The sequence below is a fragment of the Lonchura striata genome, chromosome 4A (assembly GCF_050655825.1).
Source record: "Lonchura striata isolate lonStrDom1 chromosome 4A, ASM5065582v1, whole genome shotgun sequence".
Classification (NCBI taxonomy): Eukaryota; Metazoa; Chordata; class Aves; order Passeriformes; family Estrildidae; genus Lonchura; species Lonchura striata.
Window position 1 is genome coordinate 10,815,541 of NC_140742.1, and position 12,977 is coordinate 10,828,517.

Here is a 12,977-nt window from a genome sequence, read left to right on the forward strand (position 1 = left end):
ATTGCAAGCATTTAAATATTCTGAAATTTACCTAAAGAGCAAACAACTGTAACAAGTCAAAAGTCATAGATACATTAAAAAATATAAATATACAAAAGATATGTGTGTATATACATAGATACATTTAAAAAAACAAATACATAATACCATCAAAAGAAAAATGTGAGTCTAGGCTTAATTGTAATATAAAATTTATCTGATGTTGTTCGAAATCATCTATGTCAGGTTGCTGAGAAATCAAGCATACTTTGTTTCTAAATACAATAACAGCAGACAATTCAAGGAAACAATTTCTCAAACTTCTCTCAGATAAACCTACCTCAGTAGAAATAATGTCAAACAGAACATTTTATCTCTGGTATTTTCAGAAAAAAATCTGCTGTTTTCCCTCATGACTCAGTGCTGATAAATATGGGAACACTCAAAAGGCAGAGCATCCAGCAAGAGAAGCAGTTTGCACTTCCAGATGAAATCACCAGTCCAAACTCTCTAGAGAGAGGGCATTTTAATTAATTTGACAATGCATAGTATTATATATATTTATGGTGATCTAAGCACAGTAACACGTTCTAATTAGTGTAGTGGAATAGGGTGAGTAACACTGAGGCTGACTGGTGTTTGCAAGGAGTGAAATGTTTATTTGCCATTTACTGTGGTGGCCATTTTAGTAACCATGGCTTCTGCAAGCAAATATTCTTAGAGGAGGAGAGCCCCAGCTCTCTTCCCTCTCATACCCTCATGCTGTACTAGAAGAGGAGTAACCTTGTAAAGAATAGCTGTGATTTCCCATTTCACCTTCAACAATTGTTTCTGTCTTCCAAGAATTTTCCTAACCTATTGGAGTTATCAATCACCAATTTCAGCCCACTTTCAGTACCTTTAAATTGCATGACTGAGAATTAAGAATTGAGGTTGAGATCAGCAGTACAATGTTTACCCATTTGATGATTGAGTTGGCTCAGAGAATAAATTTGATATGTTAGAAACATTTAAAATACCCTGAAGCTATAGAGGTAGAATGAAAGAAATTTTCAAAAGGGCAAATATATCACATATTATTTGAAATTTAATGCACAAATATTAAATTCCTCCTTTTTTCAGGAAACAATCAGATTAGAGTGCAATTATCATTAAAGAGAATTAAATAATGATTACTAGAAATTATTAGAGGTAATTACAAAAGACATTAAATGTAAAGAGAAACTCATCTTCAAAAGAATAATATTTTTCCATGCATTTAAACTATACCTTTATTTCTATTAATGAGGTGCATAATGATGACTGGCCATTTGAAAAGCTAAAAGTCTTTAATTGAACAATTATTAGTGTCATGCTGCCTTAGGGCACTATTTGTCAAGAGATTTATATTATGGTAATTATATCCACTCAGGCTTGAAGGATAGGTAACATCTTCTAATGGAAATAAATTACACTTTACACTTAAGTTTAATTTTTTAATAAAAAATTCTAAGTTTAGGTTATTTATTTTATTATTTAGAACCTCCATATTGAAGTCTTTGAGAATAGCTTTTTTCCCCCACTATAAAACTATCAATTTCCCTAGGATACAATGTGGAAGAAATGCCCAGTCTCATTACATTAATTACCTCACTACAGGAAAAACAACAACAATGAAGAAAACAGGATTTCTTTAATTCATGTCTTTGGCCTATTATGTTTTATTTAACTTTAGTAATGTACAGAATTGCATCTATAATCCCTACTGAAAGCCAGAAGAAATTTAATGAATACACAAAAATTCTTCAAACCTTTGAATCTATTTAATTACAAACTCATTCATTCTTTGATACCTAAATGAATCAACAGAATGTCATGGTAAAACAAGACATCCAAGTCCCTGGCTATTCTTTCCTAAATGCTTTTCAAGTCCTCAAGAACCACAGAGATGATCTCCACTTCCAACTCCAAATGCTGCTTAATCTCTCACAAGTAGGAAAATAAAAAAAGAAAGAAAAGAAATAAAAGCCTTGCAATTGCTTCTGATAACAGAGACTGTGGGTGGGCTCTCACAGCATAATTCATTTTGTGAGGTCCAAATCCTAAAGCATATTAACAAGAGCTTCAAAAATATAAAAATAATTATTTCTAAATGCAGCGTGTTTTTCTTCTGTTTTCTGTTGATTTTTCAACTGGCATTAATTAAGCTCAAAAAACGTGATTTGACTTAGTAGATCATGATTTGTGGGAAAAATACTTAAATAAAGGAGCTTCAAACGCTGGCAGGATGCTGAGGCCGAGCCTGAAGGACACTACAGAGCACCAAAGGCATACAAAGTGTATTTCCTCCCTCTATCCACCTATTGTGAAGAGTAATTAATACTGGAACCATCGTTAAGCCAATGTGTACATTGAGTGCTTTAACTGCTGCCCATCCTCAGAGGTGAGCTGCACACTAGCAATCTTGCAATAGATTTTCAGAGCAGAAAGGTCCATATGTCTCCTTAAAACCCTTCCAACACAGATATCATCAACTTAGAACCTACAGAAGAGGCCAAAACCCACCAATATAGCCTGTTACAAAGAGTGCAGAGTGCTCCCTATATAAACAAACATTGCGTATTTCCCATTGAGAAAATATGGAACACCCCCACAATTTAATAAGCCCAGCCATCCTTCAGCAGCAGATGGGGCAGGATGAGCAGTGCCCTGACAAGGACTGACATTGATTACTGCAAGCATGAGCCAGACAGAATTAGGAAATGAAATTCATCATTACATCAAGACTGTTATGACTGTGCACACTGCATGACATGATAGGAAAATCAATAGCCACATATTAACGAGCATGACCACAGGCCCACTTCACACATAAAAAACCCCAAACCTTTTCCAGGAAGGATCTGAAATCTGCCACTCATTAACTTTGGCCACCAAAAAGAATTGCCTTTGGAAGACTTACTTCAGTGTGCTCCACTGACACATTTCTACTATCAAAGTCTGAAATGCTCTTCACTGTTATTATTTGTGTTAAATAAAACATAGTGGTAAACACTTCATTCTTTTCACAAATTCTATTTCTGTCAGCTCAACCATTATTGCTTTTCTTCTTGTCAGTTTTAGCAAATAGCCCACTAAAAAGCTATCTGCAACTTAATTAAAACACACATTATTAATGTCATGTTTATATGGAAAATCTTTGGCAAAATAAGTAGCCTCTAGCTTTTGAAGTAACTGCAATTAAGTCTGTCAATATGTACTCATTGCTGAATACCTGAAGAAAACAAGACTAAGTGAAGCAATTTGACCTGTTGCAACCATCTCTGCATAAACTGCCTTTTCACAGAATACTGCACCTCGAAAACTACCCATGGATCAATTATAAGAAACTGTCACTTGTGCAATATAATGTACAACTAAAGGTGCTAGCTAATTTTCCTTAAAGTGAATAAGTAAAATCCTATCTCATACATGGAAAATATACCACTAATTTCAATAAAACCCATAATTTATTGGTAGTGCATAAGAAGTAACCTTAATTTAACTATAGAATAAGAAGTGGCTGCTCAAAATATATGTAGCTAGATGAAACCATCCCAAATTCCAAGGCTAGTATTTTGAAATATTTGTTGGTGTTGCAGGTTTCCCTGTTGCCATTCCTCAAGTTCATGACTGCTGTCTCTAATTTGATCAGTAGGTAGCTCAACCTTTTTTCCTGGATGCCAAACATCACCACAGTTCTTATATTACCTTCTGCCTCTGAATCACTGTAAAGGGCTGTGAAAACTTGCATTAAATAATCTTTATGTCAGTAAGATTTTATCTTGAGGATTACTCTATATATTATACAGATTTTGTTTGTTTGTTTTTGTTTTTGAAGAGTGAATTTTCCACTCCTTTTCTTCTTGTTTCCTTCCTGGTACCCCTGACAGCACACTATGCCTAAGACACACAGGTAATTTTTTTCGCATGGAGCAGGAACTTAAGGAAGGTGAGATGGAGGATCAGGGGGATTACTTTCCACTTGGAAAGTGGCAGGCAGAGAATTCAGCAGCTGAGAGGCCATGTCAGAGCACCATGGAAGATACAGACAAGTGTGTCTGCTCAGGCAGCTGGTGTGGAACAAAATCAAGAAGCAGACTCAAGTAGTGGACTTCTCAACGTTTTGTTTTAGATGCTAGAGCCCTGAAAAACAGAAGGATCTTGTTCTTTTATTTTGAACATAGCTCTGAAATGCTATCAAGATATATCTCTAATATTATGTCTAATATTCATGATACACACAGAAATACATAAAATCATCAGCCTATTGGTGTAAACACAATACACATGAGTCAGTGCCACTTTGGGAACTGTGCATCTCACACCATTTGCAAGTTCAGTTTTTTTCTCCTCTCCTATAGCAAGACTAGATAAGAAGATGTATCAAGGTCTGAGTCACTCAGTGGTAAAATGACTGAGGCTAGGAATGAACAAGGATGTACTTCCCACCCCCTATAAAGCAGGGTCAGGGGCACATGAGCAGCACATGGTGAGACAGACAGAGAGACGGGGAGAGATGTGCTGGTGAAAACTCTGCTCTTCAAAAGGTCCCAGCAGAGAGCAGTAATGAGGTTTACAGCCACGTCTGAAGCAGAGGTTGCTGTGAAAGAGCAGGAGGGAATTCCAAGAACACTGGCATGGTGTCATGAGCACAGTGAGCTGCGCAGCAGTACTGCTAAATGCATGTATCTGACAAGTCAAAGAAACGCAGCAGGTTTTATTCATTCTCTGTTTTTGTGAGTGCCAATATCTAGATTTATGTGTTTGAACTTTGCAAAACACTAGATGTAATTAAAAGTGTTGTTATTGAGCAATTTAGATAAATAAAGTGTTAAACCACTGGCAGAAAGGCATTTAAATACCATATTTTAGAAGGAGATCAAGTGTTTAAGTTTTATAAAAGGTGATTGATACCTGGAATTTATATTTACTATCTTGAATTCCCATAGTGATATGGGAGAGAAAACAAACAAAGTATCCACTATTCTCTAGGATGGAAGTCCCAAGAGTTTATTGACTCTAGTACCAAACACACATATATTGTAGTAACTCTACTGGGAAAAAATCTAATTTGCCTTCTAAAGTTTTACATGAGTTACTATTTTTATCTCTCTATTGTTCCACATCCATCAACACAGGATAGAAAAGAGATCTATCACACATAGTAACCAATTACACCTTTAGTCATCAGTTTCTTTTTTAGAACATTAAAAAAAATCACATTTAAGGAAATTATCAGTTCTTCAGCAAAATAATAATTGTAGAAGTTCTTGTATAGTCAAGTAAAAAACTAATAGCTAAGTAACATGGCTGAAGTTAATGCAAGATCAGAAGTAGGTAACTGCAAGCCCCCTCATAGCCTAGACACATTAGCGGGAGATTTCAATAAAGATAATCCAAACTGTGTGCATTTTAAGTGTCAAAAATAAGACACAGAATTCTGTATCTGGTGAAATTACCACTGGCACTCATGTTTCACGTATTTTCAGACTCAAGCCCTGCTCTCACTGTGATTGCCATCAATCCTCTCTGAGATGCACCTGTGGCAATGGTGAGTTCCCCAAGCTCCATCACAGAGTCTACAGCCAGATGCAAAATGGTGAGTACAGGCCAGGTGCCTTCTGTAACAGGAAACATGCAAGACAAACCTTCCAGAGTGCAAAAATGTGCAATAGGACATTATTTAGAGCACAAAACATACAGTAATTAAATTATGTTTTAAATATGTTAATTTAATGAATGTTCAAGCACCATTTAATGATATTATATGATGCAATGCCTAATACTGGCAAATATGGGATAGGATGATGGGATTAGAAAAAGCAAATACCTCAGATGATTCTCCAAGGGTAGAATCAATGCTATAGTAGTTCACAGCTGTTATACTGTTTAGTGCTCTCTGATAACATCAACAGGACAGCAGACCATTTTACAACAGGTGGTCTGGGCAAAAGAAGGGATGATCACAAAAAAAAATTGTAAAAGTTGCTGGTTTATATGCTGAAATTATATTTAATCTCTATACTCAGACATGGGAACAAGAATCCCTTGAGTAATGTGGATACAAATGTATTTTCAAGGTAAGGGTTGTACAACCTCATTAATGTGTATAACAAAAAAACTGAAGACTAAGGTAAATAAGAACAGAAAATTAATCCTATACTAACTGCAAATAATTACACTTATCAGTGTAAATCCTAAGGGGCTACCAGAGAAGAATTTCATGCAAGTAGACAACAAATGTCATGTTTCTCAACTTTTCCTGGCTGAGCATAGGCTAATGGCAGCAAAATAACATTTAGTTAATTATGAAAAGTTCTATAAATTTAAGCACTGCAAAATGTAAGAGTTCAATCCACAATATAAATCTTGCTAGATCCCATTTTCTGCTAACAAAATACTGGATCAACATTTCACTGCAAATCACTAATGGATTTTTTATAGATGACAAAGCACAAATAAAGGCTTCCCTCCCTACCCTCTGTCAAGAATTCCATTTAACTGTAAGAGCCATTAAAGACACAACTTCCAAATTATTGAAATTGCTTAGGTAAATGAAGTAATCATAAATCAGAAGAAAATGAAATATTCAAACACACACTAAAATTATTATCCAAGACCAATTCCAACAAGCTGCCTCTGATTACTGTAGTATGCACTTAGGAAAGTCCAAGTAAATTCAGAACTGCTGAGAACAAAAAGCTCCTTTGTCTCCAACCTGCAAAACTGCTGCACTCCCCAAACACAGGTTCAGTAGTAAAATACCAGTTACAATGTTAAAGTTTCATTTTCACTGGCAAGGAAAAGTAGATAAGCTTTTAGGAGAAATCAAGTATTTCACTGTTTTATTAAATGCTGTCTTCAAAGATATCTTCAAAGGAAAGCAAATCCCAAATTGTTTTCATGCCTTGAAAAGACTATATTAAACATTTTTCACTCTGCCAGAGGAGCAATGAAGATAATATATATCTTACAGAATATCTGTATGGTCAGACATTCACATTTGCTCATGTACTATTGTCTATGGGAGCAAAATATACGATTTTTCCCTTTCTGAAAGTGTTTATATCTCCTCCCAATAATGAATTAGTGCAACAAATGTTTCTTACAGAATAAAATAAAATCTTAATATTTCCTAGAGGGAAGAAAGAAAAATTATAACAATATTTTAGTATTACAGTATTTCAGACAAAGGGGTGGTTTGACTGAAGTGACATTTGAGAAACAAAGACTACCTCATCTGTTTGAGTTATGGGTCTACAACTTTTTCTGTGCTAAAGTCCTAATCTATTAATAGTAAAAATCCATCCTAACACAGAAATATGAAAGTACATTAAGAAACTTTTCAGATGTGGTAGTCTTACAACCCAGTGAAAAAATGAAGCAGAAACATTTTGTAATGCTAAGTACCTAGAACCCGAAAGCAGCCAGATCAATCTTCTCACACACAGATGCCCACAAAGTATTATCTGCCTCAGTGTAACAATGAAAGCAAAAATGCCTTGGATAAAAACCCCTCACTGAAGTAATAAGCTCGCCAAAAAGAAAGGAAAAGCAGGTCAGGCTTCCTGTGCCCGTGTGATTTCTCAGGGCAGCTCAGTGTGCCAGATGCTGAATAAAGCCCAAGGAGGCAATATCCCTGCTAGCTGAATCATCCTTATCCTCATCACTCAGAAGGTACAAGCTGTGTTTTATTTGGTATAACAATGTTTCTTAAGTGACAAGTCACAGAATGGCTGTGGGTTCAATGGGAATTGCAGCAAATCTTTTGATTTAATACCTGGACCATGCTTCAACCTAAATTCACCAGTAATTTTTTACACTCAAGGTTCAAAAAGAATCCAATAAGCTTTCAAGTGTCCTTGAACAAACTCCATTTCTTCTTCATCTCAAACTTATCAGTGTGATTTGGGTTCTTCACAAGATACTTTTGTATAATGTGTGATAATTTTATGTGATCCATACAAATTTAATATATTCTCATGTTTCTGGAAACATTTCACATCCCTTTTGCCCAGTAAAAAAAATAAACAGGGCTAGTGTAGGATAGGATTAAACATATTATGTGCTGATAAAAACTTAATTGTAATCTCTTGAAAAAATTGATATGTACTAAATCAGGAAATTGAAATACAATCCTTCCTTCCAAGTGGAAAAGGCTGAGAAATGCTTGTTCTGCATTATCTGAGATATATTTGTAAGCTTCCAAAATAATCTAAAAATAGGGATAACCTGAAAATCTCGAGGCTCAAGACAGAATACTCACATTTATAGTGGCTGACAAGAGAAACTAGCGCTATGAAGGGAGGCTTCAGGCTAGAGAATATTTTCTGTAAGAAAAGAAAACTGAACTGAGAATAAGTTTATACAATGGATACCATGAACAAGTGAGATATTTTTTTAACTTCTGCATAAATAGGTGATTATTTAAAAAAGGACAGAGTTGTTATTGGAATTTCAAGCATTCCAGATAATTTACTATATAAATGACACTTCTAATTCAGAATAGGCAGGGATACATCTGGATTGCTTTTCTATTTAACTCTGTGATGTGACTGACCTTTAGATTAAATTTGGTGGAATAGATTTCCCATTTATATTAAATGACATCAAGGAGTTTACCTCTGAACTCCAGACTTAGATTTCCTTGGGCTTGAGGTTATTTCCTATGTTCTAGTTATTTACTGAGCCTAGTAATATGAAATACCCAAATCAACATCATGACTATCATGACAATTTCATAATTAAACATAACAGAACTCTGATCCAGAGAGAAAACCTCTCATTCATCTTTCATCATTAATTCAAATAATTTCCTGGCTGTTTTGTCTGCAAGTTATTGTTTTCCACTCCTGAAGAAGTTTCCTTTCCTTGTTACCAGAGGTAAACAAATAGATGTGTGGGCAGCAGAACTAATGAAGCCTGGTTTACAAATCTCCATGGGAAGCTCCTGATGTTTAATAAAGGAATGCTAATTAGCTTTGGGGTTAATAAGTTTAGATATTAATAGGGTCTTTCTCCTCCACTCAGAAACCTGTATTCAGAGCTTGAAACTTTGATTCTTCGAGGTTTCTGTCAGATATAAAATATTGGCCAGACAAAGAACAAGATACATACAGTGTGATTGAAAAGCCTTATTTTGGGGGAAGCAGTGATAAAAATAAAAAAAAATCTTATTTACTTTCATAGCAAAAAGAAAAAGCATTTCATCAAACTGGATAAATAAATAATTCTGAAGATAAAACACATTATTAAATATTTTGCAGCAAACATTCACAGAAGTCAGCAGTGTATGGAAAGAAAGGATACCAACAAAATGCTCATGGGAGCATGCAAAGAAATAATTGCAGGTGAATATTTCAGGGGAAGGATCCACATGTCACTAACAGGGGGACAATTATGGTGGAAGGAACAGCTGTGTCTATTTGCACCACTGGCCAAATCTGAGCACTCTGCCACTACTGCTGCATTGCTGCTTGCTGCAGTACTTGAGAAACTTCCAGCCCCTGTGGCATTTTAACAGCTATTTAGATGATAAAAACAATCTGAAATTTCTGTAGAAATTTCACGTTCATAACAGGCATCTTCACATTTTTATTAGAAACTAGAGTTTGATTTGATTCACATGGTTGCAAGTCAGGTAAGACAGTGCTGGGGTTTCCTCTGCTCTATCCATTTCTGCAGTCTGGGCTTGTACAATGCTCAGTTAGAGAAATCAGGAGCTCTGAATCCCATATCAAAACTGTTTGTGCAAAGAAATGGGAAATAATTTCTCTGGATTTTGAAAGCTACTTGTAGATTCACAGAGCTGTCAGACATCTCATCATAATGAATATGATTATGATCCTGCCTCTCTTTTTCCATCACTTCATGACAGAAAGAAACCAAGTATCACAAATAAGGAGAAGACCTCAATATATTGAGCCTGTCATTTACAGGTATATAGATTTATGCAGTAATACCATAAAACTGAAACCCTTATTCCACCCTTGAAATGTGCTTTGATTCATCATATTACATTTCAGAGAGAAGTGAAGGAACTGTTTAATCCAGTAGTTGTTCACATTACACCAAAGTGTAATAGTAATATTCTTAATGTGTATATTAATGCTTATGATTGAGCACCAATCATAATGCTAATAAAAAAAGGAGAAGCACAAAACTATGTAAGGAATACTAAAAAAAAAATTAACCTTATAATTCCTTAATCTGTTTCTGAGGGGTGGTGGGGTAAAGGTGGAAGTTCATTGTAGATATATGGTTTAAAAACACAGTCAAACCATGATTTTTTTAGAATGAGCTGATACTTTTTAGTTATACCAGCAGGTGTAGAAAAAGTAGATAAAAGTTCTGGGAAATACTTTTTCCGATCTGAAACAAAATGAAAAAATTTTAAAAAGAACTGTAATTAGACATGAAAGTCAATTGCTTAGAATTTAATTAGATATGAATTACACTACTCAGGAGAAGAGGAAAGTTTGCCTGGGGTGTCAAAGACACTCAGTAAGGACCTGAGGTGAGAGGGGGCTGCCCTCTCTCAGGGGAAGGAGCTATGTGTAATCTGTAACCTGTGGAACTCTGTAACACTGACGAGAGACTGAAGGTGGACAAGAACTTGCACAAGTAAAGGACAAGAAAAACAGTATCTGCAATAGCTCCATAGCTTTTGGTATTTACTAAGTTATGAATTTGAGTTTCCAGGCTTATCTTTCAAAAGTATTTTGTAGGTCATTCTTTAATTAAGTCAGAGCAGTTGCTTCCAACTTGAATTTTACTTTGAAGTTTCCTACTTCTGTTTCAGACCTCAAGAACTACTTATGTGCCTGAGAGCTTATCTGTTTTTTTATTTCCCAACTATACTTAGTCTAATTAAAGATATTACCCCTACCTGTAAATCTTCTCCTAATTAGCAACTTCATGGATTTGCTGATGGCAAGTGCAAGAGTGGATCACTCCACTGCTATCAAACCAATAGGGAATTAAACTAAGCATGCTGAAATGTTATTTCCTCATTAAGAAAATACAGAAACACCTTTTCCTCTCTAACAAGACCATTACTGCAAAATGCTGCCCTCCAAGACTGGAGTGCTCTTGTTGAGTTCTAAGATCTTTCTCATGCTGTAGTGGTTGCTGAACAACAAAACTGTGGTTAAAAAGATTAAGTTTCTCTAGTACACAGGTGTCACACAGGAAAAGATGACATAGAAGCACTAACACCTGTAAAGAGTCAAATCAAAACAGAATTAATTAAAAACAATATGTTGTTAGTGAACTGGAATAGAACATAAAAGAGTAATGTTGGAAGAGACAGAGGGAGAGTAAACACTGAGTGGACTAGCACACTGATGAAGAGGGAAGGTCTCCACGGTCAGTGAATATTCCCTACAGAAGTTAAATAGGAATGACAATCAAAGAAAATGTTTTCAATCTCCTGGGTTTAAAAAATTCCCACTGAAGGATCTATGTGCTCTCCCATGTAAAGGCAAAGCCAGAGGACTCAAAAGGCAAATTAAGCAGATGGGACATTGTGAGTGATCCAAGAACTGACTTAATTGTACAGCAGAGCATAGTATGTATAATCAGCTTTAAAGATTTACACACAATGTCAAGAGATGGAGAGGCCCCTGAGCTCATCTGAGAAATTTTGCCCCGCAAAGGGAAAAGAAGAGCAAATAAATCTGATATACTATAGAAGAGCAATTTTATAATTTAATTTTACATTTCTTAAAGAAGCTCTCAACATTTCAGAGATATAATGTACAATGATGCTCTGTAAAAAGATCCAGAAAAAATGTAATATGATTTCAGTTCTTGTCATGTATTTATCATTTAAAACAAAATAAACATCTTTGCAGGCTAAACAAGCAAACAAGCATAGCTACCTTCTCCATTCTGGCTATTAAAAATCAAAACAAAACAAAAATAATGAAACTAAAGACAAGATATAAAATACTAAGAAGATAATTGGATGAAGACAGTGCAAATGCTAAAATTGTGATTTATTTTAGTCTGTTCTCTGGAGCTTCTCTCTGCCAATTTTCTTTCTTCCTTTGAGGATAATTGTTTAATATTTTATATTATAGATCAGCTACAGTTTCAAAGGAGGTAAATATAGTTCAGTAAAAGGATTCCTTAGACAGAATTCCCAAAACTGAAACACAAATAAAGGATTATGGAAACCACTGTAAGATGGAAGAGAGCAAGAACTTGATTTCCCAGTCTGTTTGCTGCAGACACTGACAGGAACAAGAAAAAGGACTCAGACTCCATCTGTGGATGAGCACTGACAGCAACACGGGGTCAGCTGCAGCTGCTGCTGGGCCATACTGTGAGACAGGAGGAGCCACACACAAAGTTCCCAACCCAACACCAAAAAAAGCCAAAGCCAGGTTAGTCAGCGATCTGTGCCCTTTTGGGAGAAGGAGCTAGACCTACAGAGACTTAAAAATAGGAAAGCAAATCCCACTGTTTACTTTATACAGTGACTCATGCCCTTCACTTCTGGTACCAGATCACTCCTTTGTGATCTCCTTCCCCGTCCACAGTCTAGACTTGAAATAATTTTACCACCTTCCTGACTTGCATACCCATATTTCTACAAGTCACTTGGACATCACCTGCACCTTAGACAGTTTTTTATTAGTCTGCATGTCAATTCTTTCTGGAGGAATCAGAGTTAAACTCAAGAATTGACTTTACTTGCCTATTTTACAAAGTTAACTTTCACCAGAATTACTAGAACATATCAAACAACAATTGACAGATGAAAATATAATTTATCACAGGTTCTCTGAGGCACATCTGTCCTGATATTTATTTTCTTCAGTGTGGCTGCTTACCTTCCTAGCACAGAAACTTCTGTTCCTTGCTCACAAGGGTCTCTGGTACATATTTCTAACAGATGTCTTCCTGTGACTGTCATCCTCTTAAAGCCCCAGTGAGATGATAATCATCCCCACAGCTTACAGTTTATTCTA

At 35.6% G+C, this 12,977-nt stretch overlaps 1 protein-coding gene across 8 annotated transcripts in view; it reads right to left on the minus strand.

Moving 5' to 3' along the window:
• Positions 1–12,977, minus strand: part of TENM1 (teneurin transmembrane protein 1) — a 793,032-nt gene that overhangs the window by 728,303 nt on the left and 51,752 nt on the right. For 2 of the 8 annotated variants that reach the window (XM_085571040.1, XM_085571037.1), the window contains exon 2: positions 8,267–8,330. The exons of the other annotated variants lie outside the window; for them this stretch is intronic. The gene's annotated coding sequence lies outside the window, so the exon portion shown is untranslated. The remainder of the gene's footprint in view (positions 1–8,266; positions 8,331–12,977) is intronic. 8 annotated transcript variants of the gene reach the window in all.